The sequence below is a fragment of the Schistocerca nitens genome, chromosome 9 (genome assembly GCF_023898315.1).
Source record: "Schistocerca nitens isolate TAMUIC-IGC-003100 chromosome 9, iqSchNite1.1, whole genome shotgun sequence".
Lineage (NCBI taxonomy): Eukaryota > Metazoa > Arthropoda > Insecta > Orthoptera > Acrididae > Schistocerca > Schistocerca nitens.
In genome coordinates, this window is record NC_064622.1 from 508,577,949 (window position 1) to 508,602,052 (window position 24,104).

General features: G+C 43.9%; 1 non-coding gene and 1 pseudogene across 1 annotated transcript; both read left to right on the top strand.

The window, feature by feature from the left end:
- Nucleotides 1-2,882: 2,882 nt before the first annotated feature.
- On the top strand, nt 2,883-3,000 carry LOC126204750 (5S ribosomal RNA; annotated as a pseudogene).
- Nucleotides 3,001-5,103: 2,103 nt separating this feature from the next.
- Nucleotides 5,104-5,178, top strand: Trnal-caa (transfer RNA leucine (anticodon CAA)). Its single transcript has one exon. It is a non-coding gene; the product is annotated as a tRNA-Leu (tRNA).
- The last annotated feature ends 18,926 nt before the right edge of the window (nt 5,179-24,104 follow it).

Genomic DNA, 24,104 nt, shown 5'->3' on the forward strand with positions numbered 1-24,104 from the left:
TGCAATTTTTATAGCCTATTCAGCTATATAGTTTTTCCAAGGTATTTAAATTTATTACTCCCTCTATTTATACTATTTGCCTTTCTATGTATTTTGATCCATTATATTATATTTATCAGTAATTTTTTCATCTGAAATTTTGAGACCACTTCTATTCCCTTACTTACTTCAATAACTGCTTATCTCAAATTTTATTTATTTTCTGGTTCCTTACTGACTTTCAGGGTCTGCACCACACAACCGTCTTCCGTGTACACATTTACACAAAAAACACGCTGAGAATACCAAGATTAATCAAAATACTGAACAACTCATATAATAGAAATGAGTATTTAGATTCACATTTTAGGATGGTAAAAGAATAATTATTCGCTACATATCACATAACATGATAAACATTAGAACTGTAATGTGACCCGACGACCCAACAGCTGTTACGGCACTGCGAGCAGCATTTGGTTGCTCGCTGGTGACGTGAGGTGAGGTGAGCTAACAGGCAGGCAAAGCGGGTTACGTCACCACGGGCTGTGACGTCTGCAGCTGCAAGGTCGGCGGGAGGACGATGCACTGCGTGCCAACGTCTGCCCACTACCAGCAGCCATTAACAGCTCGTCCCACACCAACAACACAGAATTTCAATGGCTGATGGCAAAAACAAAAACATTCGCCTACTTTTAAGGAAAGTGAGGGAAACAATATAATTATTATATAAATTATTAGAATAAGGTGAATCTTAAGCTGGAGACATTTGGAAATTTGTGGTAAGGTCTTATAGGACCAAACTGCTGAGGTCATCGGTCCCTAAGTTTACACACTACTTAATCTAACTTAACTAACTTACGCTAACGACACCACACACACGCGCGGACCGTGACAAGACGCCTGAAACAGCGCGGCGATTAAGTCGCACTCAACAGGTATATTGTCAACATCTCACATCTACATGCTAACCCGTTTGCATTACAAAAACCTTTTTATGCTGTGGATTTAGGTTGTTTTTGCAATCAAAGCATTTGATGATAAAAAATTTTCAAAGAAAACTATTTTTATTTAGAATGCAGTGCACTGTTCTTATGTTTATTGCACAGCTAGTTAACACTGTTTACAAAAGGGAAAATAAGTAACAAAACAAAATAGTGTTTAATATTTACAGTAGAGAAGTCCACCCATCGTTTCTTGCATATTTGCTGTAGGCCAAGTTAATATTTCATCCCAGAAAGATGACACATTTTCACTGTCAGGATCAAAACGCACACATTGTTTAATGTCTTCCATTTTCTTTGCCCAAGCAGGTACTTTCGTATCCTTGTAACATTTTTCATCTGGCAACTGTGGTTTCTTCCTTTGGTCAAATTTCAAGGAGAAGTAATTGATCTGAAGCCCTGAATTCCATTGCTTCCACAACTCCTGGCATTGATGATTTATAACGAAAATGATAAAACTTTGAAATATTTACTGGTGCCTTGTCAGCCTTTGGAATATCAGAAAAACAAGTCCGCTTATAAACTGACGGCCACCACTTCCTGAAGTCTACTATTTCATCTCCATCCACCAACTGCACGATGAAACGACAGTTTGCAGTTACTATAAGCTCCATTAATTCATGGATTGTGTACATTCTGTCTACTTGTTGGAGAGCTCTCTTTATTACCCCAAATACCCTATCACATGGCAGAAATGAATGACTGCAGATAGGGTAAAAATGTTCAATCTTTTCAAATCGATCTAACTCCACAAGAGCTAAAAGCAGGCTGATCATTGTGTTGTGTTTATTATTTCCCGGGCAGTTATCGGAAAACCGAAGTACGTTTTTCACATCTTATGCTATATATTCATTGATGTAGCTTAATACGAGTAGAATAGTGCAAACTTCAGTGGGTCCTTTCTCCGCATTCATTTCGTGATGTGTACATAGATTATGTATTCAAAATACTGCGACAGTCAACTGGCGCAAGTAGAACAGCGCCGGGACACGAGGAAGTTGAACATTTTGCATGTAGTCGAAACATAAAGCAGTAGTTCTACGATTAGTCTCCGACTGTTTTTTTCTTATCTTCCAGAGCATCATAAAACTTCTTAGGTCTTCGGATATGGACAATCTTCTCTGCTACTACTGCTCGTTTTGCTACCTCATTGAGTGTTTTTGACTTAATCTTTAACGTCAACTCTTCGCAGGTGCAGCAAATGTCTACTTTAGGTCTTCCGAAAGCAAGTGAAAAGTTTTCACGAAAAATCTTATTATAGTACTCGTATTTCACTGGCGAGTTACGATCTTTGGCAATAAAAAGTTGATGCATTTTTTTCACAGATAGTTCACAGTCAAGGTAGTGCATAGTGCGGCTACCATAATGACTTTCCTTAATTGGGAATGATCCGATGAGATGTGTAATTTTGACAATTTCCTCTCGTGGCATAGCATTAACACTTAAATTTCCCTCTTCCTCTTTCGGTGTCTGCCCACTACACAGCAGTTTGCGAATTCTCTTAACTCTCGCACCAGTTACTGCATAAATACTTAGAAAAGGTTTTCTACATACCTAAAATCGTTTGTCTCCAACGAGAACATAGTAGCTAAAAGATTTTTCTCGCCTGCACCCTTTCTCACTTCTTGGGCGGCGTCTTTTAACATCACTAGCTGTGATCAGTCCTTGCTGGTAAAGGTCCTGGTCATTCTTGCGTTCCATGTTCAGAAAATGTGGTAAAGCTTCAGTTCTGTTGTCTTCTGCAGTAACACTAAAACAGATTCTTCGAGACTTGCCGTCTTCTCCTGTCACCTTTTTCGTAATAGGCTTGCCTCTATAATTCACATGTTCCTCTCCATGAACTGTAGCTTTCTTCATAATATTTGTTTGATATTCCAAAAAATGTTTCACCCTTCTCATGGCAACGGCCTTGCCGCAGTGGATACACCGGTTCCCGTCAGATTACCGAAGTTAAGCGCTGTCGGGCGTGGCCGGCACTTGGATGGGTGACCATCCGGGCCGCCATGTGCTGTTGCCATTTTTCGGAGTGCACTCAGCCTCGTGATGCCAACTGAGGAGTAGCGGCTCCGGTCAAAGAAAACCATCATAACGACCGGGAGAGCGGTGTGCTGACAACACGCCCCTCCTATCCGCATCCTCAGCTGAGGATGACGCGGCGGTCGGATGGTCCCGATGGGCCACTTGTGGCCTGACGACGGAGTGCTGTTTTCTTCTCGTAACTGCTGGTACACGCCACTTCATCCATTTTCACATGAATACTAAAATCAACAATGCCAATTTCTTCCGTACAATTCTACCGCATTTTCCTGTAGTGCCAACAGTTGAGACGAAAAATAACCGAAGTCCTGGACTTCGGACGTTTCTGCACTCAGCTCAAACTTCCTACCTCTGTTTGCACGGCAACAAACGTTGGCTTTGGCTGTTTTCGTGCACAGTCTTGTGGAGCTACATGAAGAGTATGCATTTTTTGCTTTTAACTCGGGTTTCACCAAAAGTGGACTTAGGAGGATTTTTGCAATCAGTGATTCATTTATTCTGTGCCACATTACAAAGTCGAGGAACTAGACAGTCAGGTAGACGTAGTACTTCTTAGTTTCTGAAAAACGTTTTATTCACTACCACACAGACGCATATTAACCAAAGCACAGTCATACGGAATATCAAAAGAAATTTGTGACTGGATTGAGGACTTTTGGCAGGGAGGACGCAGCTTGTTAACTCAGGTGGGGAGTCTTCGACAGATTCCCCAGGGAAGTGAATTGAGACCCATGCTGTTCATTTTCCGTATTAATGACCTAGCAGAAAATATATATATAGTTGTAGTTTAACGTTGTTACCAAAAATCTCGACAAGTCCTTGATCTGTTTGCTTCAGATTTTTACAAAGTGCTCTAATAAACATTCGGACAGACATAGGCTATGTATATGATGAAACGGAACTTGTACCGTTCCATATTTTTCTCATTAAATTTCAGGTGCAAGAGAATTAATAGCGAGAGGGTTATTACTCTGCAGAAATAAATCACTTGGTAACAAGCAGGAGAGAATGGACAAAACGGCCTTCATTTATTTTATTTCGTGTGTGCCACGTTTTCCTGTATCCTTCCCCTTGTGCGATCGGAGCTGTGTGAATGAGAAATTATGTGAAGTAGCAGAAAGCTTCATTCAGAGGTTGTAGAATTGCACGAGTAGAGAGGTTCAGTGGTAGGCTAGTACCAACCCTTAAACGCGAACAAGTTTGGCACAGACAAAATGATTTCAAGTCAGATCAGAGAGGTCGCGAAGGCACGGGTATAGGCTCTGTCAGGTTGGCGAAACACCCCCTCCACCCCTGGTTTTGAAAGTGCAGCGGTTAGGCTATGTGGCTCACAGGAGACTGGTTTCTGGGTAGCGGCGCTGTGCAGCGCTGAAGACTTAACTCTCGATTTTATGGTCATATTGTCAAAGATATTAGAATGTTTCGAATCTGTTTGTTACTAAGGTCCAGATGTTGAAAACAAGTGTACCCCCTTAAGGGAGTTTATATTCGTAATTTGATTAAATTTTAGTAAGAACTTTGCAGATTAAAACTGTGTGCCCGACCGAGACTCGAACTCGGGACCTTTGCCTTTCGCAGGCAAGTGCTCTACCAACTGAGCTACCGAAGCACGACTCACGCCCGGCCTCACAGCTTTACTTCTGCCAGTATCTCGTCTCCTACCTTCCAAACTTTAGAGAAGCTCTCCTGCGAAATCTTGCAGAACTAGCACTCCTGAAAGAAAGGATACTGCGGAGACATGGCTTAGCCACAGCCTGGGGGATGTTTCCAGAATGAGATTTTCACTCTGCAGCGGAGTGTGCGCTGATATGAAACTTCCTGGCAGATTAAAACTGTGTGCCCGACCGAGACTCGAACTCGGGACCTTTGCCTTTCGCGGGCAAGTGCTCTCCCAACTGAGCTACCGAAGCACGACTCACGCCCGGCCTCACAGCTTTACTTCTGCCAGTATCTCGTCTCCGCAGTATCCTTTCTTTCAGGAGTGCTAGTTCTGCAAGGTTTCGCAGGAGAGCTTCTCTAAAGTTTGGAAGGTAGGAGACGAGATACTGGCAGAAGTAAAGCTGTGAGGCCGGGCGTGAGTCGTGCTTCGGTAGCTCAGTTGGTAGAGCACTTGCCCGCAAAAGGCAAAGGTCCCGAGTTCGAGTCTCGGTCGGGGACACAGTTTTAATCTGCCAGGAAGTTTCATATCAGCGCACACTCCGCTGCAGAGTGAAAATCTCATTCTTCAAGAACTTTGCGTTTGTACGCTGGTCTGGCACGCGCCATGGGCCATAAGCTCACGGTCGTATTATTGCTCTGAGCGTAACAGAAGTTAACTCATTTAATGTATTGTAATGTGGTGTTTCTTTCACAGTGATATTTGGGGGATTTTTTTTTTTATTTCTGATATGTTTTCTTTGGGTACTTGGTTTCCCGCCACGTCGTCGGTTGGAGCCACCGCCACATTAGTAAAGTGCAGTTTCGTTCCAAAAATCTACAATAGCTTCACTACAGTTTCGCATAGCTCAATTCCGAAATAGTAAATTTGTGCGGAGAATAAGAACTCTGAATCATGAAAAGTGCGCGTGTTCACTTTGGCGTGAAACTGTGTCAACGGTCTTTGATAGAAAGGTGCGCCACATCAATAGATACAAGGTACGAGTAAATAATTATATCGTAGTGCGTGAGTGTAATACAAGGAAGAAATAATCTTGTGTGTCAGAATTTTTGCGTTTCTGTTGGCTACCCCAACTTGGCCACTTGTGTGAACGAATATCAAGGAGATAATTAATTAGTAAATGTTTCTTGTGCACCCACCCCATGACTATTTGATTTGTGTATAATGAAGTGCGTTACATAAAATATACGGGCATAACTCCTGTGTCTATGAAAAGTTCAGATTTTAATGCCTATTGATTGGATGGAGACTTACAAAATTTTCCCTTCATATGATAGTAAATGTTCTTGCGCCCCCAGCTCAGTAAAGTGGTGCTGTTTCGGAACACAGGATTAAACCATATTGACAGTCACAGTCAAGTGGACCACTTGCTACCCCTCTCCAGCGTTGCCTTCAAATTTTTACTGGTACGTTAAACCCACCTGCTAAAAAGTATTAATACCCCAGCAGTAACTCGCAGGCACCTGTAGTTTTGTGGAGCACACGAGGTTTGTAAACCAGCACTGCAGAGGGTAACTAGCAGCGATTGTAAACATGCTACCCGGTCGAACCTTATCAGTACCATCGGTAGGCTGGTTACGTTGCAATATATATTCAAATTTCTTGACCAATTAACTTCACATTTTCACATGATGCTCTAATAAACGTTCGAACAGACACAGGCCTATATTTTTTAAATATATATGTAATATTAAAATATATATCTATCTATACTTACTGTATAAAGACAAGACATTGATTAACATTATTATCAAAAATCTCGAAAATTACTTGGCCGATTTACTTAAATTTTCTCACAGTGCTCTATAAAAGTTCAGTAGGATCTAGGCTACATATTTGTAATATGTAAAGTATATACATACATATCTAATACACAGCAAAGTAATGGTTTTAGAAAAAAGCTTGAAAAGATGCAGGCTACATAGTTTACAATACCTCATATATATATATATATATATATATATATATATATATATATATATATATATATATATTGTAAACTATGTAGCCTGCATCTGTCAGAGCATTTCATTGCGTTAAAAATTGAAATAAGTCGGTCAAAAACTTTTCAAGCTTTTTTCTAAAACCATTACTTTGCTGTGTATTAGATATATATGTATATACTTTACATATTACAAATATATATATATATATTAGGTCTACAACTTTGCTTCCGCCTTTTTGCAATAGACTGCAGTGGCAGCAAGTGGGGTTCAGGTGGTTGGTCATAGGTGTAATACAATAATACAATAAGCTTAGACATCAGTAAACATAATGCCTCAAAAATATTAGTCGATTTGTGATTGCATCATAAGGTTATGCTCGATTAAGTACGTCAACTTACGTACCCATTTCTTGCCATTTGCGGGGAGTTTTAATTTTCTGGTTTAACATGAAGAAATATGCGGCTGTGGCTCTTAAAGCACTGGGTAAGACCAATGGTGAGGGAGCTATTGGTGGAAGAACGTGCATACTCCATACGTTGCTCTCTCTATCACCTTTTTCTATCGGTGGCATACAGTCTGGCTGACCAGCACTTCTGATCATATGAACAAGTGCAAAATTGAGTCGATTCATGGACCCCACAAAATACGCCCAGTTCTTCCGTCACGGGATTTGTATGCTATCGGAAAGATGGGAGAATGTGGTGGCCAGAGATGGGCAGTACTATGAATCATATTTTTTTTGAAAGTTTTTCACAATAAATACCTGAACTTTGAGAAAAAACGGCGGAAGCAAAGTTGTAGATAAAGTTCTCAACTGATTTACTTCAATTTTTTTATGATATTGTAATAAACATTTGGATGGACATAGCCTACGTTTTTAATATATACAGTACAGAAATATGTATATGCAATACACAAAGCCGACCTCGGTGGTCGTGCGGTTCTAGGCGCTTCAGTCCGGAACCGCGGGACTGCTACGGTCGCAGGTTCGAATCCTGCCTCGGGCATGGATGTGTGTGATGTCCTTAGGTTAGTTAGGTTTAAGTAATTCTAAGTTCTAGGGGACTGATGACCACAGATGTTAAGTCCCATAGTGCTCAGAGCCATTTTGCAATACACAAAGTGGAAATGTTATTATTAAACACCTCAAAAAATTCTTGACAAATTTTTTTCCAGTTTTTACACAGTGCTCCAATAAACTTTCTAGCTGACATAGGCTGCATGCTTTTTAAACATATATAGTATACAAATATATATGTAATACATAAAGGAGAAATGCTGTTATTTAAAAATCTCGAAAAGTTCTTGAAAGTTTTACGCGATGATTTATAAAAATTCGGACATAAATATGTCATATATTTATTCAAATAACACTCTTTTAGTGTATGATAAATCAACTTTGGTTTTTCTCCTTTGTATTTAATTTTTGATGCTCCCAGATTTCCTTCATCCTTTGAGAGTGTTATTCCTTTTCTTCTTGGATCCACTTACTTTCTTTTGGAGACCTCTTTCTTTTCTGAAAATCTGCATTTTGTATTGTTTCTCTAAAAAGTATTTTGTTGTCTATTACATTCACTTAATTCCTGTGTTTTTCATATCTTTCTCAACTTTGTTTAATCAGGTGGGTTTGGATTTGTAGCTGATTAGTAAATTGAAGATCTGCTTGGTTAGCCTGTTGTTATCCATTCAGTATATGTGGCTATTTTCAAATTGACCTCTCTGTTTGATCTTAATTTGTATTTGAGAACTTTTAACATTGCAGCGTGTCAGCAATCGTGTATAATTTAATGATTATAAAGAATCCGCCTCGAATGCAAATAGAAACCGGATGTTGACCTAGGATTCGGGGCGGATAACCACGCCTCCTTCAGTACACACTAAAACTCTTTTGGCAGTTTGTAGTTTTAGTGTGTTCCGAAGAAGGCGTGGTTATCCGCGCCGAAACCTAGGTCAGCATCCAGTTTCTATTTGCAATCGAGGCAAATTCTTTATAATCATTAATTTGTATTTGGCATTAGCATTACTTCTAGGCCCTAGCAGTTTTCCTTCGAATTCTTCTTTCAACTTTTTCCAATTTTTCGAGATTCCCAGATCTTGTTCGTTTACATTTGTCTGCTGCTTACAGTGTTTCAGGCCTTACCACTGTTTGATAGTTTTGTGTTCCAGGACAAATTTTATGTTTTTTATTTGGAACGTCCTGTCCACTTTATGTACTCTATTCTCTATCGCTGTCTTTTTCTTTTGTGTTGCTTGTTATCACTTCTCCTGGTTGTTTATAATAGTTTATTTTATATACTGTGATGTTATGAAGTTTAAGATATGGAGGGGCATCACTGATACTTGTCATGAACTGTGTTTTCTCAATTGATACTTTTAGCCCTGTGTCGTCTGCTTCTTTCTATAGTTCTGTGATGTGTTCTTTGGCACTATCGTCCGCAGCTTGTGGTCGTGCGGTAGCGTTCTCGCTTCCCGCGCCCGGGTTCCCGGGTTCGATTCCCAGCAGGGTCAGGGATTTTCTCTGCCCCGTGATGACTGGGTGTTGTGTGATGTCCTTAGGTTAGTTAGGTTTGAGTAGTTCTAAGTTCTAAGGGACTGATGTTAAGTCCCATAGTGCTCAGAGCCATTTTTTTTGGCACTATCAACTGAGCCAGTCATTAATACCATATCATCTGCAAAAGCTAGACAATCTGTGGTGGTTTTATTTGGGTTTCTTCCTAGTGCAACACTCTTAGTATTCATGGATTATCTCCATTCTATTGAGAGGTGGCATGAGCCCCCTCTCATATTTCTATCTTACGATTCTCCTCTCTAATTGCATGCGGTGGAAAGTTGCTATTCCTTCACACGCGGACTTCCCACGCAGTGTCTCTCGTCACCCAGGTGGTCCGGTGACAGGCGGGCTCCGCTGTTCTCGAGAGGGTTAAGCCGACGGGTGTGAGGGAGTCGAGTGAATGCTTTCCAGACGCCGACATTGTCAAAAGACACGCCCGCAGGGGCCTGAAGTAGCGGCTGGGCTAGAGGTTCCGTTACTTCGCAGAAACATAGCGAAAACACTTTCTGGCGGGCTACCAGTGAGGCGTGGGAATGACTTGTGTACCCAGGCAGTTGTGGCGGGAAAATTCCCGCGCTTTCTGCAAAATAGTAACTGTGATTGGCTTGCTCAGGGCACAGCTCCGTGACGTAGCAAAATCAGCGCAGAAATTGGCGCCAAGAATCTCCATTGGTAGAATGGCAGTGCTCCGGCAAGAGAGTGGAATTTTCCGCCGGTTTTCGAGTTGCTGATTGGAACGTTTAACCACAGCCACTGACGTGGGGGCGGGAATGTTCTGTGTTCGGCCTGTATGGGTGCTCTGGGTAGTCGGCTATCGCCTTTTGGTCGGAGTAGGTTACAAGACTGAGCTCTCGCTGCTCTGGACAGCCTGCTTTCAGTTGGCTATCTAATATACTTTTATTTAATTGTAACTGTTTGACGAAGTTGCTGAAGTTGGGTCGAGTATTCCTCCAGCTCTCTTTAAAGTTGCCATGGACAAGGTCTTATATGTCACTGGTAAGAGGGAGATCCCTCTACAATGTTAGGATCAGTTCTCTTTTCTTTTTCATGTAGTGGATGTACTAATGCCAATGTTTGTTCTGATGATAAGCTGTTTGTTGTCCAACGTAACTTTCCGAGTACAGTTGGCAATTGAGCGTTCTGTGTACAAGCGGCCTATGTTGTCTGTCTTGAGCAGTTTTGGCTAAAGTTGACTGTATCGGAGTTACAGTGTGACTTCGCTTGTTAAAATCAATCACTGTACCGTCAGTGATTGTGTGGCGAGCCTTCTTCGTCTCCCTCAGAGGCGCATTTGTATTGCTAGGAAGTCTTTAGTCTGGAACAACCAAACCAGGATAATTCGTTTCGCGCTATACAGGTACTCGCGACATTATCATCACCACGACAGGATGTCGAAGCAACCAGCCATCGCCTCCGGTACGCCAGATCGTGTTCTGGCAGTTAAGAAGACAGTTTGGTAATGTATGTCCGCAGCACCGGCAGATAGGGATTTTCCTAGGTGATAATCAGAGCTCAGCAGAGCGCGCCTGTTCGTCTTTTCCAACTTTGTTCTATCTTGGGTGTTCATCGTCTGAGTTCTCACTAATGTAGCAGCAATTAATGTTGGGTTAGCTGTGTGTCTCTCTTAAGATTTGAGTGGCAAGGAATTGGCTCCACATACCACTTCGTCATAATCCTCACAATCTAGTTTAGGGACAACTTCACCTTCACAGCGTTTGAGTATCCAATTTGAGCCAATTTGATGTATTATAAATGTTTCATGTGTTTTTGTTTATTATTTTGTGTTTAGTCATAATAAATCATATTGTTATTTTGGACAGAACTTTCATTCTGTTAATCGGTAGAGCAACCCTATCATTTCTCACTACGTTACTGAAACTTTCCTTTATTTAATTAATGTCTATCAAATTAAATTATTGCAGGTGCCAAACTCTTTTCTACTCCACTTTCAGGGTCTATTACAGTCAGTTCGCGTTTCTTTTTAATCCTTGTGCAACAGCAAAAGTCGGAGTTAGAATAGGGGGGGGGGGGGGCCTTAGAGCATCATTTATATATGAAGATTCTCGAAGAATTTAGTGTTAAATACACTGCTAGCCCCGGCACCTCGCACTATCACTACTTTCTCAAACGTGCAGTTAAATATTATAGGTGATAAACCTCCCCATCTTACTCCTAATATTATACCAAAAGGTTTTGACAGTTCGCCCATAAACATTACTTTTGAAGTTGTATTTGTTAAAGTTCCTTTAATTATTTCTGTTGTTTTAGTGTTGAGTCCAAATTTCTTTAAAATGTTGATCAGTGAATTTCTATCAATTGATTCATATGCTTTTTTAAAGTCTGCAAAAGTCGTCACATATGTCAGGTTTCTGATTTTCCTCGTTTCTGTTATGCTCTTTAGATTTGGTATTTGCTCTCCACAAGACCTTCCCTTCCTTAATCCTGCTTATCTTGATACCCTCGTCGTTGTGGGTCGAGTATTCCTCCAGCTCTCTTTAAAGTTGCCATGGACAAGGTCTTATATGTCACTGGTAAGAGGGAGATCCCTCTACAATTGTTAGGATCAGTTCTCTTTTCTTTTTCATGTAGTGGATGTACTAATGCCAATGTTTGTTCTGATGATAAGCTGTTTGTTGTCCAAATTTCATTAATGATTTCTGTTACACATAGAATAATGTTTTCACTAGCGTTTCCACAACTCTGCGACTATATTGTCTTCTCCTGATCTGTCAAACTCATGCCGAATGCTGCACACAGAGGGCAGTGGCCTTTGGGTGTTTCGGGTCACACTCAGAGATTGCTTTCAGTCTTATGCAAGTTTTTCCCGTTTAAGATTCCATTCTACTGAGGAATAGGATAATGACCTTCACGGCTATAAGGCGGCTGAGACAGAGAACGCAGCCATCAGCTGGGATTATTTTGCCTCCTGATCGCTCTGGAGACACACACCTCCTGACAGACGTGTGCCTCCTGGTACACGAGTCACTTTTCACCCAGTATGCACTGAGGAATGAATTTCTCCAACCAGAGAGTCGCCCTGCCTCGCTGCTTCTGCTAAGCTACGAAGCAATGTCACTATTCGGTTTCTGATTGCATTTTGTGGAATGCAAACAGATGGAAGACCTTTTTTCCAGACGTTAGTTTTCTTGACTTCAGTACAGAATTCAGAAACCACAGCTTCTCTGAGTCCACACGCTTGATCGTTTCACATGACATGTCATGGCACTCACTACAGTGACTAGCCAACAGACATCCTGCACAAGCGCCGTTTGGCAGAAAACTGTTCAGCACTCTTGCTGAAGTTTGTAAACTTGCTAATAGAAGTCCCACAATACTGCCAGTCAATTACGAACGTGTTTTACATTTCACTCACATCTTCATATTCCTCAAGTGTCATTATTTATGTGTCTTAGGTATAACACAAAACACCTGTAATTTAGGTGAGGACTCACTTGCAATTGCAGCGCTACTGCTTAACATGTAATGGGAAATTATGCTCCAAAGAAAGATCGACTGTGATCATCTACTGGATGAAACTCTTACCACTTTTATTTCATGACAAACCATATATAAAAGTCAGTTTTAAGAGTTCTCTACATGATGCTATACGTTACCACCGCAATTGCAAAGGAAACACAGAAAAATTGCATGAATTTGCAGTAAATTCACTTTACTTCTTCGTACACAGCAGTAAGGAGAGGTGTGCTAGAGCGTGGTACAGCAGCTATTGTCGTAGGGAAGCCAGACAGGAAGAGAAATGGTAGACAAACACGTAAATATGGTAAACAAAAGTTTTACATAACTTGTAACTTTCTTCAAGCGTTGCACAGAAACTTTACAAAAGAACAAATAGCAAGAGCATTGCGCAGTGTGAGGCTTCTGCTGATAATGCAGGAGCAAACCGCCGAAGGCTGACTAAGACTGAACACTGTCGAGAAGTGTGAATGAGAAAGGGCCTCGTAGCTTTCCGCCAGCCTTGCCTTATATCGCGGCGTCAGAGGGCACTTGGAGTCTGAATAAGCACACCGACGTGGGACAGGAGAGGTGGATGACAGGGGGGGGGGGGGGGGGCAGTGAGGACACAGGAGCCGAAACTAAGGCTGGTGCCGAGCTCCTAGCCGCACCCTTGTGTGCGCCCCAAGCCTACCTGGGAATGCCAACAAAAATTAAAAAAAAAAACTGGGCACCCCCATCCAGAGGCGGAGCGTTCCGACGTGCCATGTGGAACAGCCGCCGGGAAGAGGGACCCATCCGTAGGAGATGGCGGCTGTCTGCTCCAGACATTTCTCCATTGTTGCGGGGCCTTTGGGAGTCGGATACGGCGAGGTCCGCTGTGCGCAGCAGACAGGGATGGAATCTGGAAGCACAGAGCCCGTGGCAGCATGACGAAATTGATTCTGGTGGTATCTCGCCAATCCTCTCAGTCCCTGCAACAATAACACGGAACGGCAAGAGGTCGCACAATGGTGCCACACACCCAATGCTACTGTCCGTCATACAATCTGAAAAAGACCGAATCGGTAGTATGATACTTTGCCTGACAGGGCAAAACTGTTGCTACCCTCAATGTCGAATGTACAAACTGAAGCAAACAGCACTGGCGCCGTCCATGTAACAACTCTGCCGGCAAAGGTCTGTCGTGTGGCTGAGAATGGCAGGAAGACAAGAAGAGCAACAGATGTCGATTCCGTGTGGGAAGCACAAAGTTTGTCCATGTGTTACATAAATGTTCCTACAAAGCGTTCAGCTTCGACATTGGATTTTGGTCAGATCGGTGAGCTCAAGATGTGTTTGGTGTTGGGGATGGTGCAAAACTATTCAGACTAGCAGCAACAAACTGAGGTCCGTTGCTGTCACAATCTCCTCAGGCAATTCCTCGAGCCAAAGATCAATGAAAAAGCCTGGATTGTGCAACGAGCCATAGTATAGTGCATAGAAACCACGAAGGGAAATTTTCAGAAAGCGTCAACGGTGACGAGCCAATGCATATTCCAGAAAGGGCACGCGAAATTCAAGGGCAAATGATGCCAAGGTGCTTGAGGTTTGGATTATTCAAAGAGCTGCTGGGGCAGAGACGTCTGATGTTCAGCACACACGTGGCACTGAGAAGTCAACTGTTCAATTTGCGTATCCAGACCGTTGCAAGTGCAGTGACGTCACACCATCAGCTGGAAATGACGCCCCAGTGACCTTTTTGTAGCAAATGAGGCGCGACAGGCTGAAGAGCCTGGGAACCAAAATGACACGCTGATGAACCCGCAAGGGCGTGCCAATAGGCAACTTATCGGCTAACCACAGAGTCACAAACTAAAAATGGTAAAGAGATCACACAGTAGTCGAATTTTTCTATTTTCTTATTTTAATATGTGGCAGGTGAAGTTCATATTTCAAATATCATTCTCACAAAGCAGTTCAGTGCATCTCTCAGAAGTTCTTCAGGAAGCTGTGGGTTTACTACAGCTGGAAATTCCCTCAAGGTCTCAGCATTCATTTTCTGGGTACAGGATTGGCGACCCCAGCGTTCCTGAGCTGGGGACTGGTAAGCGCTGGCAGTCTTCCGCCCCAGTTAGCTATGGGCACCCTTCAGCGACCATTGTGCTGCGTGGTGGTGGAACGTTGTGTGTCACACAGAACAGGGATCTTGGCTTGACCGCAGGATCGTGAGGATGGAATAAACCTCTTTAAAGAAAACCTTAGTGAGTGATGAGAAGCATGGCTATTGAGGTGGAACAGTCGTTAACAGACAACCTGTGGGGAACCTGTCGCACTTCAGTCGTATAAGGCTTACTCACGCACGTGGGGCTCTGTCTGAGAGGACCCTTATTTCCCTAGCTGCTCGTGGGGCCAAAATTGATGCTCCAAAATTTTCATACCACTTCCTAGAGGAAAGGGTGGGCCGCTGGAAGGTACCAACACCCAATCTAACAAGAGGGTTTGCATAGCCAGTCGTCCTGACTCAGTTCATTCCAACAGTACAGTCTCTACTACCAGAAGGCATGCTGGTCTTCATAATGTGTTTTTAGTAGTGAAACGAAGAGAGGGTAGTTTTGAGAGTTTCGCCCTACCATGTACAAAAGAGTTTAGAGGGAATCTGTGGCTCTTTAAAATCAGTAAATCGTTTGCGCAATGTGACACTGTTAGTGAAATTTAAATTCACAGCAAGCCACTAACCCACAAAAAGTTAAATGTCCTGGGGAGTATACAATAGACACTGAACTGCACAGGCTCATCAATTAGGTGTTGCGACATACAGGGATCTAGCTGACATTCCCAGCGAGGAATTGTAACGTGAGTGGGCTCAGAAGTTATAGCAGATGTGCAAAATATCGTGAAGAGGGTGAATGGGGACGTTATCAAATCCAACTCCTCTTCCTGGCATTCAGTACCACGAAACTTGTTGAGCATGTTGAGGTAGGTTTTCTTACGTTGCGCTGTTTCAAATGCCAGCACTTTGGGCATACTACTCTTGGGCGTAAGGGAGAAGCCACTTGTGGCAAATGTGGTAAGGCCACCTATGAACATCTCCTTTGACGTCTGTGAATTGCTCTGGGGCTCACCTTGTCTGAAGTCGGGACTGCAGCGTGTATCTAGAAGAACAAAAGTTAAAAAAAATGGTTCAATTGGCTCTGAGCACTATGGGACTTAACTGCTGAGGTCATCAGTCCCCTAGAACTTAGAACTACTTAAACCTAACTAACATAAGGACACCACACACATCCATGCCCGAGGCAGGATTCGAACCTGTGACCGTAGCGGTAGCGCGGTTCCAGACTGTAGCGCCTAGAACCGCTCGGCCACTCCGGCCGGCAACAAAAGATACAAGAGCTTAAGACTATGAAGTGCATCCCATATAATGAAGCCAAAAAATGTATAAAGCCATGCTACCCCCAACGATCACCATCTCCTCCCCTTCAGTTGTTGAACAGCTGTAAAGAAAGCTGGTGCTGCTACACAAACGGAGGTTGCTGATATCAACACTAGAACCTGCATTCGTCAATGGACTTGTTCTGCTCCAGTTGCTTCGAAGCCTCTGCCTCCCTCCAGGAAAAAGTGTTTGACATTGTGGAGCTCCCTGCCCCTCCAAAGGTTCAAGTCCGCTAAGCGGGCTGCAAAGTGGCTGAAAAGCCTACCCAGGGAAAAAGTCGAAGGCAAAACGTCGGCAACATCCTCTCTAATGCCTCTCTCGATTCATCTAGAGGCGATGGATTTAGATGTCAGACTGGGGCAATCATCTCGCCCGAAGACTGAGCCTCCACACATTGCAGGCTCCCCTCCGTAGCAGAAAGTCAGGATGAAAGTGCTACCCCCATGATAAATAGTTCCCATCCTTCAGTGGAACAAGAACGGGAATGTCCCCTATGCACATGTTCGCATGAAATGCGTTTGAAAGTATATGTTCCTATTCTATGGGGCTATACACTCCATCGCAAGGAGTACCTGACTGGGGAAACGGCCAAGGGAGGGGTTGCTGTGTTTGTAAATAACGCACACCAACCTTCTGCTCTCCTCCTGGCTACCATCCTACAAGCAGTTTGTAACTGAAATTCACGCGCTTTGAAGGATCACAGTTTGCTCACTGCATTTACCTCCATCTGATGCAATAGTCTCTGAGGCTCTCACAAATCTTATGGAACAACTCCCCCACCCATTTCTCCTGCTGCGAGACTTAAATGCTCTTCATGTGTTGTGGGGGTCGATCTCCACTTGCCATAGGGGATGTTTGGAGAGCCTAATGAAATCTCAAGAGCTGTGCATTCTAAACACTGGTACTCCCACTCATTTTTGTGCTGCTACTGGGTCATTCTCAGCCATCAGCCTTTCTTCCTGCTTTCCAGCCCTCATAGACTCTGTTCATTCAGCAGTCAGTGATGATCTTCATAGCAGTGATCACTTCCCACTCTGCATTCACCTGCAGGATGGAGCATTACCTAGAGAGAAGCCACCGAAACGGATCGTCAGCAGGGATAACTGGATGCTGTTCACCCAGCTGTCTGCATTTGAACACCACGAAAGTGTCTAGGAATGGATGGACCACACTACACGAGCCATCCATCATGCTGCTGACATATCCATGACAGGTCACCTTAGGAGGCGACCTCTATATGGATGGACAAATGAGAACTGTTCAGCAATCTGGGACAGGCGTGTGACTCTTTGACAATTTAAATGCCAACTGACAGCAGACAACTTCAGGGCCTTTCGAATAGCGATGGCTAAGGGTCGCCATGTTATTAAGATGAGCAAAAACAAGTGATGGCAAGCGTTGCTGGACTCCATCAACTGTTCCACTTCTTCTACAAAAGTATGGGAAGACATAGAGGATTTCCTGTAAACACAAACCTTTACCAATAGCAGCAATGCTGAAATAGGGGTGCCACTCTAGAGAGGGAGAAGTTGGACTTTAGATCCGACAGTTCTGAAACCTACAATTCCCCATTCTCTACGTGAGAGCTGGAATCGGCACTGGCTGGGTCTCGTAACGCTGCACCCGGTCACGACCAAATCTAGTACTGCATGCTTCGGCATTTGCCAGTGGCGTCAATGGAAATCCTCCTAAAATGTTTAATCTCAAATGGCAGACAGACACCTTCCCCCAACCCGTGGAGGGAGGCAGTTCTGATATCTCTCCTCAAACCAGGAAAGAACCACACATGTCCCAGTAGTTACTGGAGTACCACCTTAATGACCTGTGTTGGAAGAACAGGCAATTCCTCAGCCGCTCTCAGTGTGGTTTTCGGAAATTTCGGTCCCCTGTCGACAACCGGCCAGTGCTAGAGGCGGCTGTACAGCAGGCTTTCCTACATAATCATCACTGTATTGGCATATTCTTCGATATCAGTGAGGCCTACAATACTACTTGGAGACACAGTACTCTCACACAGCACAGAGACTTGGGCTCTCATGGCCGCATCCCCGTCTTCATATGTTGTTCCCTGTCTCTGCGGTTTTTAGGACCTGAGTCGGTGACACGCTGTCTAATCGTTTTTAGCAGGAGAATGGTGTCCCTCAGGGCAGCGTTTTAAGTGTTACTCTCTTTGCATAGCTATTAAAAGTATCACATCTATGTTAAGGTGTCCTGTACAGTGCTTCTTACTTGTGGACAATTTTGCTGTTTTCTGTTCCTCATCCAGTCAGTTGCAACCCACACTGTGGAGGTTAGAGGAGTGGGCTGCAAAGAAGGTTTTCAATTTTATGCAGATAAGTGTATGTGTGTTCATTTTTATTGTTCTCGTTGTATTTTTAATTTATAGGACTTGCATATGAGGGGAGAGACACTATTCTACATTGTAGAGGCTGTGAGGTTTCTGGGCCTCATATTTTAGTCCAAATTGTCGTTGTCGCCACACCTGAGTGACCTGAAATCCAGGATCCGCATTGAACATCATAAAGTGCCTTCGCCACAGGTGTTGGTGAGTCGACAGGGCGCACATGCTCCTGTTTTAATAGGGGGTTGGGTTGTTTGGGGAAGGAGACCAGACAGCGAGGTCATCGGTCTCATCGGATTAGGGAAGGAAGTCGGCCATGACCTTTCAAAGGAACCATCCTGGCATTTGCTTGGAGCGATTTAGGGAAATCACGGAAAACCTAAATCAGGATGGCCGGACGTGGGATTGCACCGTCGTCCTCCCGAATGCGAGTCCAGTGTCTAACCACTGCGCCACCTCGCTCGGTGTTTTAATAGGCTTTCGTGCGTTCGCAGCTAGTCTTTGGGTGCATGGTATATGTAATGGCGTGGGCTTCTCGTTTGAAGATCCTTGACGCTCTCCACCATGAGGGTATTTGGCTGGGAAGGAGTGCAATACCAGTCAAATACCCAGTCTCTGTGCTGAGGCTGGGGGACCGCCACTCAACAGCTGGCGGCAGCTCCTCGTGGTTCATCAGATATGTAATTCATCACAGCTCAGTCTTCACTGTGTTGTGTACATAGTTCTGCGTAGTCAGCGCGTACACAACTTTCCCACTAGAACGCGCCCCGCTAAGCACAACAGCGCAGGCGCAGCGCTCGTCCGTCTCCGCACTACGAGATGGCGCTGTCTTAGAGACAGACCAAATTCTGTTTCCGCCGATTCCGCGTATTAATATGTAAAGCAGCCAATGAGATTGCTGCTAACGTAGAACCTTTTCTCCTCGCGGATCACACTCGCGCAGTGATACCTGAACGCACGAGGTATTATAACAAGTGTACAGACCTCCGCTTAGTCAGTCTGCATTTATCTGCACCTGTCTGTACCAGTCTACATTAGTCTGTACCAGTCTGCATTAGTCTGCATTAGTCTGTAGTCAAGTTTCAGTCTGCGCCTAATAAGATTATCATATTCCTGTATATAGCCATGAAGAGAAATGTATAGACACTTTGTCAAGTATCAGAGATATGTGAGAATAAGATTAACATACCAAGACCAAAGGAACTTCAGATTGTCAATTGTAAACAGCATCCAGAACCAAGTTACGTAATGTCTACGATTTTTATTATTTTAATAAATGTGTGTGAAAATTAATCAAGTTCTGTTTAAAGTTGGTCACCGTCAATCTGCTATTCTAAGCGTGCAAGTGGGATTTCTATCGTCTGACCTAACGGCAGAAGATAAACACGCGACGATAAGACCACGGGACATATTGCTGACACTCGCCTACTTCGTTAGAGCGACAAGTCAAATAATCTGAAGGTCTTACAGTACGCACACCACACACTGACGTACCACTCCATTGCTCTTCCACTTCTTGAACGCCTTTTCTCCAACTGTGCACAAGGCACAATGCTGTTCGGGACCTGTGTGCAGCGTGTGCTGCAGTCACTCAGTATGGAGCAAGTAGAACTTCAAACCCAGGGTCTTAACTGTCTGCCACCCTGGTTACTGCAGAGGCCCAAAGTAATTTTAGATTTGGCGCAGTACAGGAGAAATTGCACTCCTGCTTCCGTTTTTAATGCTATATGACATTTTATATGACCACCGCAACTATGAAGCTGCCTTTACAGGTTGGTCTATACAGGGGGAATCCACTGGTTGCACTGTTGTTTTCTCAGATCGTGTCCTCAAGATCCGTCTGCCTGAAGATTTTACTGTCTTTGGCGCAGAATTGTACATCTAGCGGGCACTGGAGCAGATGAGACGTTCTTCCAATGCTAAATTTCTTCTCTGAGAGACCTTCACTGCGGGCTACTGTGGCCGAGCGGTTCTAGGCGCTTCAGTCCGGAACCGCGCTGCTGCTACGGTCGCACGTTCGAATCCTGCCTCGGGCATTGATGTATGTGCTATTCCTATGTTAGTTAGGTTTAAGTAGTCCTAAGTCTAGGGGACTAACGACCTCAGATGTTAAGCCCCATAGTTCTTAGAGCCATTTGAGCCATTAGACCGTCACTCTCTACAACGTTTGTTCCTAGCAGATAACGTAGTTCAGAATATCCAGGACGACCTCCTCCAACGACTGGGAAAGAAGGTGTCTTTCTTCGTGTACCTGGGCAAATGGGTATAGCGGGGAATAAAAGGGAGACCTAGCAGCGAACGAGGCGTGTCGCCATTCTCAGTTATTTCAGTGTGCCATCCTCCTGCATGCTATAGTCTCGCTGTTGAGCTACAGAGTTTTGCGTTGTAAGTAGGCTGTTTAGATTTTTATGTTGGTAACGCCACGTAGCGCTCACTATGAAAATCACTGACTGTGCTGTGTGCAATCTGTGGCTGGTTTGCATTGTTGGAATATTTGCTATTGTAGTGTTGGGCAGTTGGATGTGAACAGCGTGTAGCGTTGTCCAGTTGGAGGTGAGCCGCCAGCAGTGGTGGATGTGGGGCGAGAGATGGCAGAATTTTAAGAGCGGACGATCTGGATGTGTATCCATCAGAAAGAGTAAATTTGTAATACTGAATATCATGAACTGATATATATATATGATGACTTTTGAACATTATTAAGGTAAATACATTGTTCTCTATCAAAATCTTTCGTTTGCTAACTATGACTATCAGTAGTTAGTGCCTTCAGAAGTTAGAATCTTTTATTTAGCTGGCAGTATTGGCACTCGTTGTATTGCAGTAGTTCGAGTAACGAAAATTTTTGTGAGGTAGGTGGTTCATGAAAGGTATAGGTTATTGTTAGTCAGGGCCATTCTTTTGTAGGGATTATTAAAGTCAGATTGCGTTGCGCTAAAAATATTGTGTGTCAGTTTAGTGATAATCAGAACAATTTTTTACTCGTTCGGCATCACAGAGGCATAATTTACAATATTCTTATCACTATATACTAAAAAAGAAAACAATATAATTCTACACTATATTAGATATGTTTTTGAGCCACTCTATGGCTGAGTCACTGAGTCTATGTATGTCCATGAGTTCACCACCATAGCCATGCACTTTGCACACGAGTAGATGGTCCATTGTCTGTATTTCTCCGCACTCACATACAGCGCTGTCTGCCAGGCCCCACTTGTTCATCAGGTGTTTACATCTCCCAACACTCGTTCTGACCCGGTTTAGAGCTGTCCACACTCTTCTTGGTAGGTTGAAGCCATCAATCTTCTTGTTCGGATCGTGTACTAAATTTTTGTTCTTAAATTCACTTGCCGACCATACTTCGTTCCAGGCCGTTCTCGGCTCAAAGGCTTGTAGTTCTTCACCGATTTTCCAAAAGGGTGATCTGGATTTAAGCCTGTTTGTCGGTGTCAGATCTTGGTGGATAGGGAGGTCCGGGTTGTCTATAATTTTCCTGTAGGTTTTTAGGGCTAGCTGTGATCGCCTGATTTCTGGAGGCTCTATGTTCGCTAGTACAGGAAGCCATGCACAGGGGGTGGCCCTGAGTGTTCCCGAGATTATTCGCATTGTCTCCCTCAGCTGGACATCCACTTTAGATACGTGTGCACTTCTCCTCCAGACTGGTGAACAGTATTCAGCTACACTGTAGACAAGGGCTAGTGCTGAAGTTCTCAAAGTGCTCGCTCCACATCCCCATGTTGTTCCAGCCAGTTTTGAAAGGATAGCATTGCGGGATTTTAGTTTTTGCTTTGTGTCTTCGAGGTGTGAGCTGTACGTTAGGGTCCGGTCTAGTTTCACTCCCAAATATTTAGGCTTATTCTCATGTCTTATGCTTTGGCCATTCGAAAAGATCTGTAATTTTCTGTGTGTCTCTCTGTTGTTGAGGTGCATTATAGTGCTGGTTGTTTTGTTGGGGTTGGGAAGTAGGTGCCACTTGGAGTAATAGGTGTTCAGGACTTCAAGGTCTGCATTCAGTGTTTCGTCGAGATCGTTGTAGTTTTTACTCTGATATGCGATGGCCAGGTCATCTGCATATGCAAATTTGCGTGATTTAGTTTCTGGCAAGTCAGCTATGTATAGATTGAAGAGAGCGGGTGCTAGTGCTGAACCCTGTGGCAGACCATTATTCAGAACCATGCTCTTACTGTTCGTGCCATGGAGTGAGACCTTGATTTTCCTGTTCGTTAGTATGTTCTTGAGTAGTTTGTAAGTCTGCTTGCAATTTATGATTCTAGTTAGCTTAAGCAGTAACCCTTCAATCCATACTGTGTCGTAAGCTGATGTGAGGTCTATGAGGACCAGGCCAGTTTTCATCTTGTTCTGGAAGCCTTTCTCAATATAGGTTGTGAGGGACAGCACTTGATCGCAGCAGTTTCTACCTGCTCGGAAACCCGCTTGGTATGTTGGGAGGTTGGCTTCGATGTATGGAGTTAATCTAGTCAGCAATATTCTCTCGAATAATTTATAGGAGGTACATAGCAGGGATATTGGTCTGTAATTCCTAGGATTATCTCCAGTCTTTCCGGGTTTCAGCACTGCGATGACTTTTGCTTCTTTCCATTCCTTCGGCACAACCCCCGTGCTTATGCATTCCGTACAAAGTTTGGCCAGCCACCTTCTTCCTAAGGTTCCCAATTCCTTTAAGAATTCTGGTAGGATGTTGTCAGGTCCGGCTGCTTTTCCTGTCTTCATTAGCTTCAAGGCCTGGGATATCTCTTCTGTCTCCACTTCTTTTACAATGCCCATGTTGGTTGGGTTATTAAGCAATAAACTGCTTAGCTCTTGGGAAATTTCTCTCTTTTCGGCTGTTTTTAGCTGGATTTTGGAGGTCTGTTTCAGGACAGCTGCAATCTCAGATGCGCTGGTTCCAAGAGTCGGCCTGTTAGGCGCTGTGGCACCGCCTAATTTCCTCAGCAGGCCCCAGCTCTTCCTGCTGGAGTGGGTAAAATCTAGATTCTCCATCGCCTCCTTCCATCTACTCCTACGATCCTCATTCATGGCGTTGACCAGTTGGTCTGCAGTCTCCTCGTCCCCGGTCTTCTCATATTCCTCCAGTAGTGTTTCACACTCTTTCGTCCAGCAGGGGGTGTACTCCTTTCTCGATCCTCGTGGAATTGCATTTAGGGCCGCTTTTTGTACTAAGTTTACGAATCTTTTGTAGTTATCGGGTTTTGGTGGTATGCGGTTTATCGTTTTCTCAACATAGGATCGGTATTTATTCCAGTCAGCTTTCCTCAGGTTCCACCGGGGGATTGGGAGGCTTTTTATGACTGGGATTGATAGTCCGATCTCCACTATTACTGGATTGTGCTGGCTTCGGGGGAACGCCTCGAGGACCCTTCTTATAGCTCGCACGGGTGTACCTGTTGCTCCACGTGTGACGAAGGTCAGGTCAGGTGTTGACGTTGTGCCCCACGCCTTTGATTTGAAGGTCGCTGTGTCCTTGGGGTCGAAAAGGAGGTGTAGGTCCCGGTTGTCTGCCCAGTCACTTAGTCCAGTCCCTTCAGCTGTGGATCTCGGGTATCCCCATCTGGTGTGCTGAGAGTTAAAATCGCCAGCGTAAACTGCTGGGTGGTTAGCCTCGGGTAGGATACCTGTGGGCCATTTCTGTGATGGAGGTTTGTAGACGTTATACAGTGTCATCTCTCCCAGTTTTATGCCTATCGCATGCTCTGCTGGTAC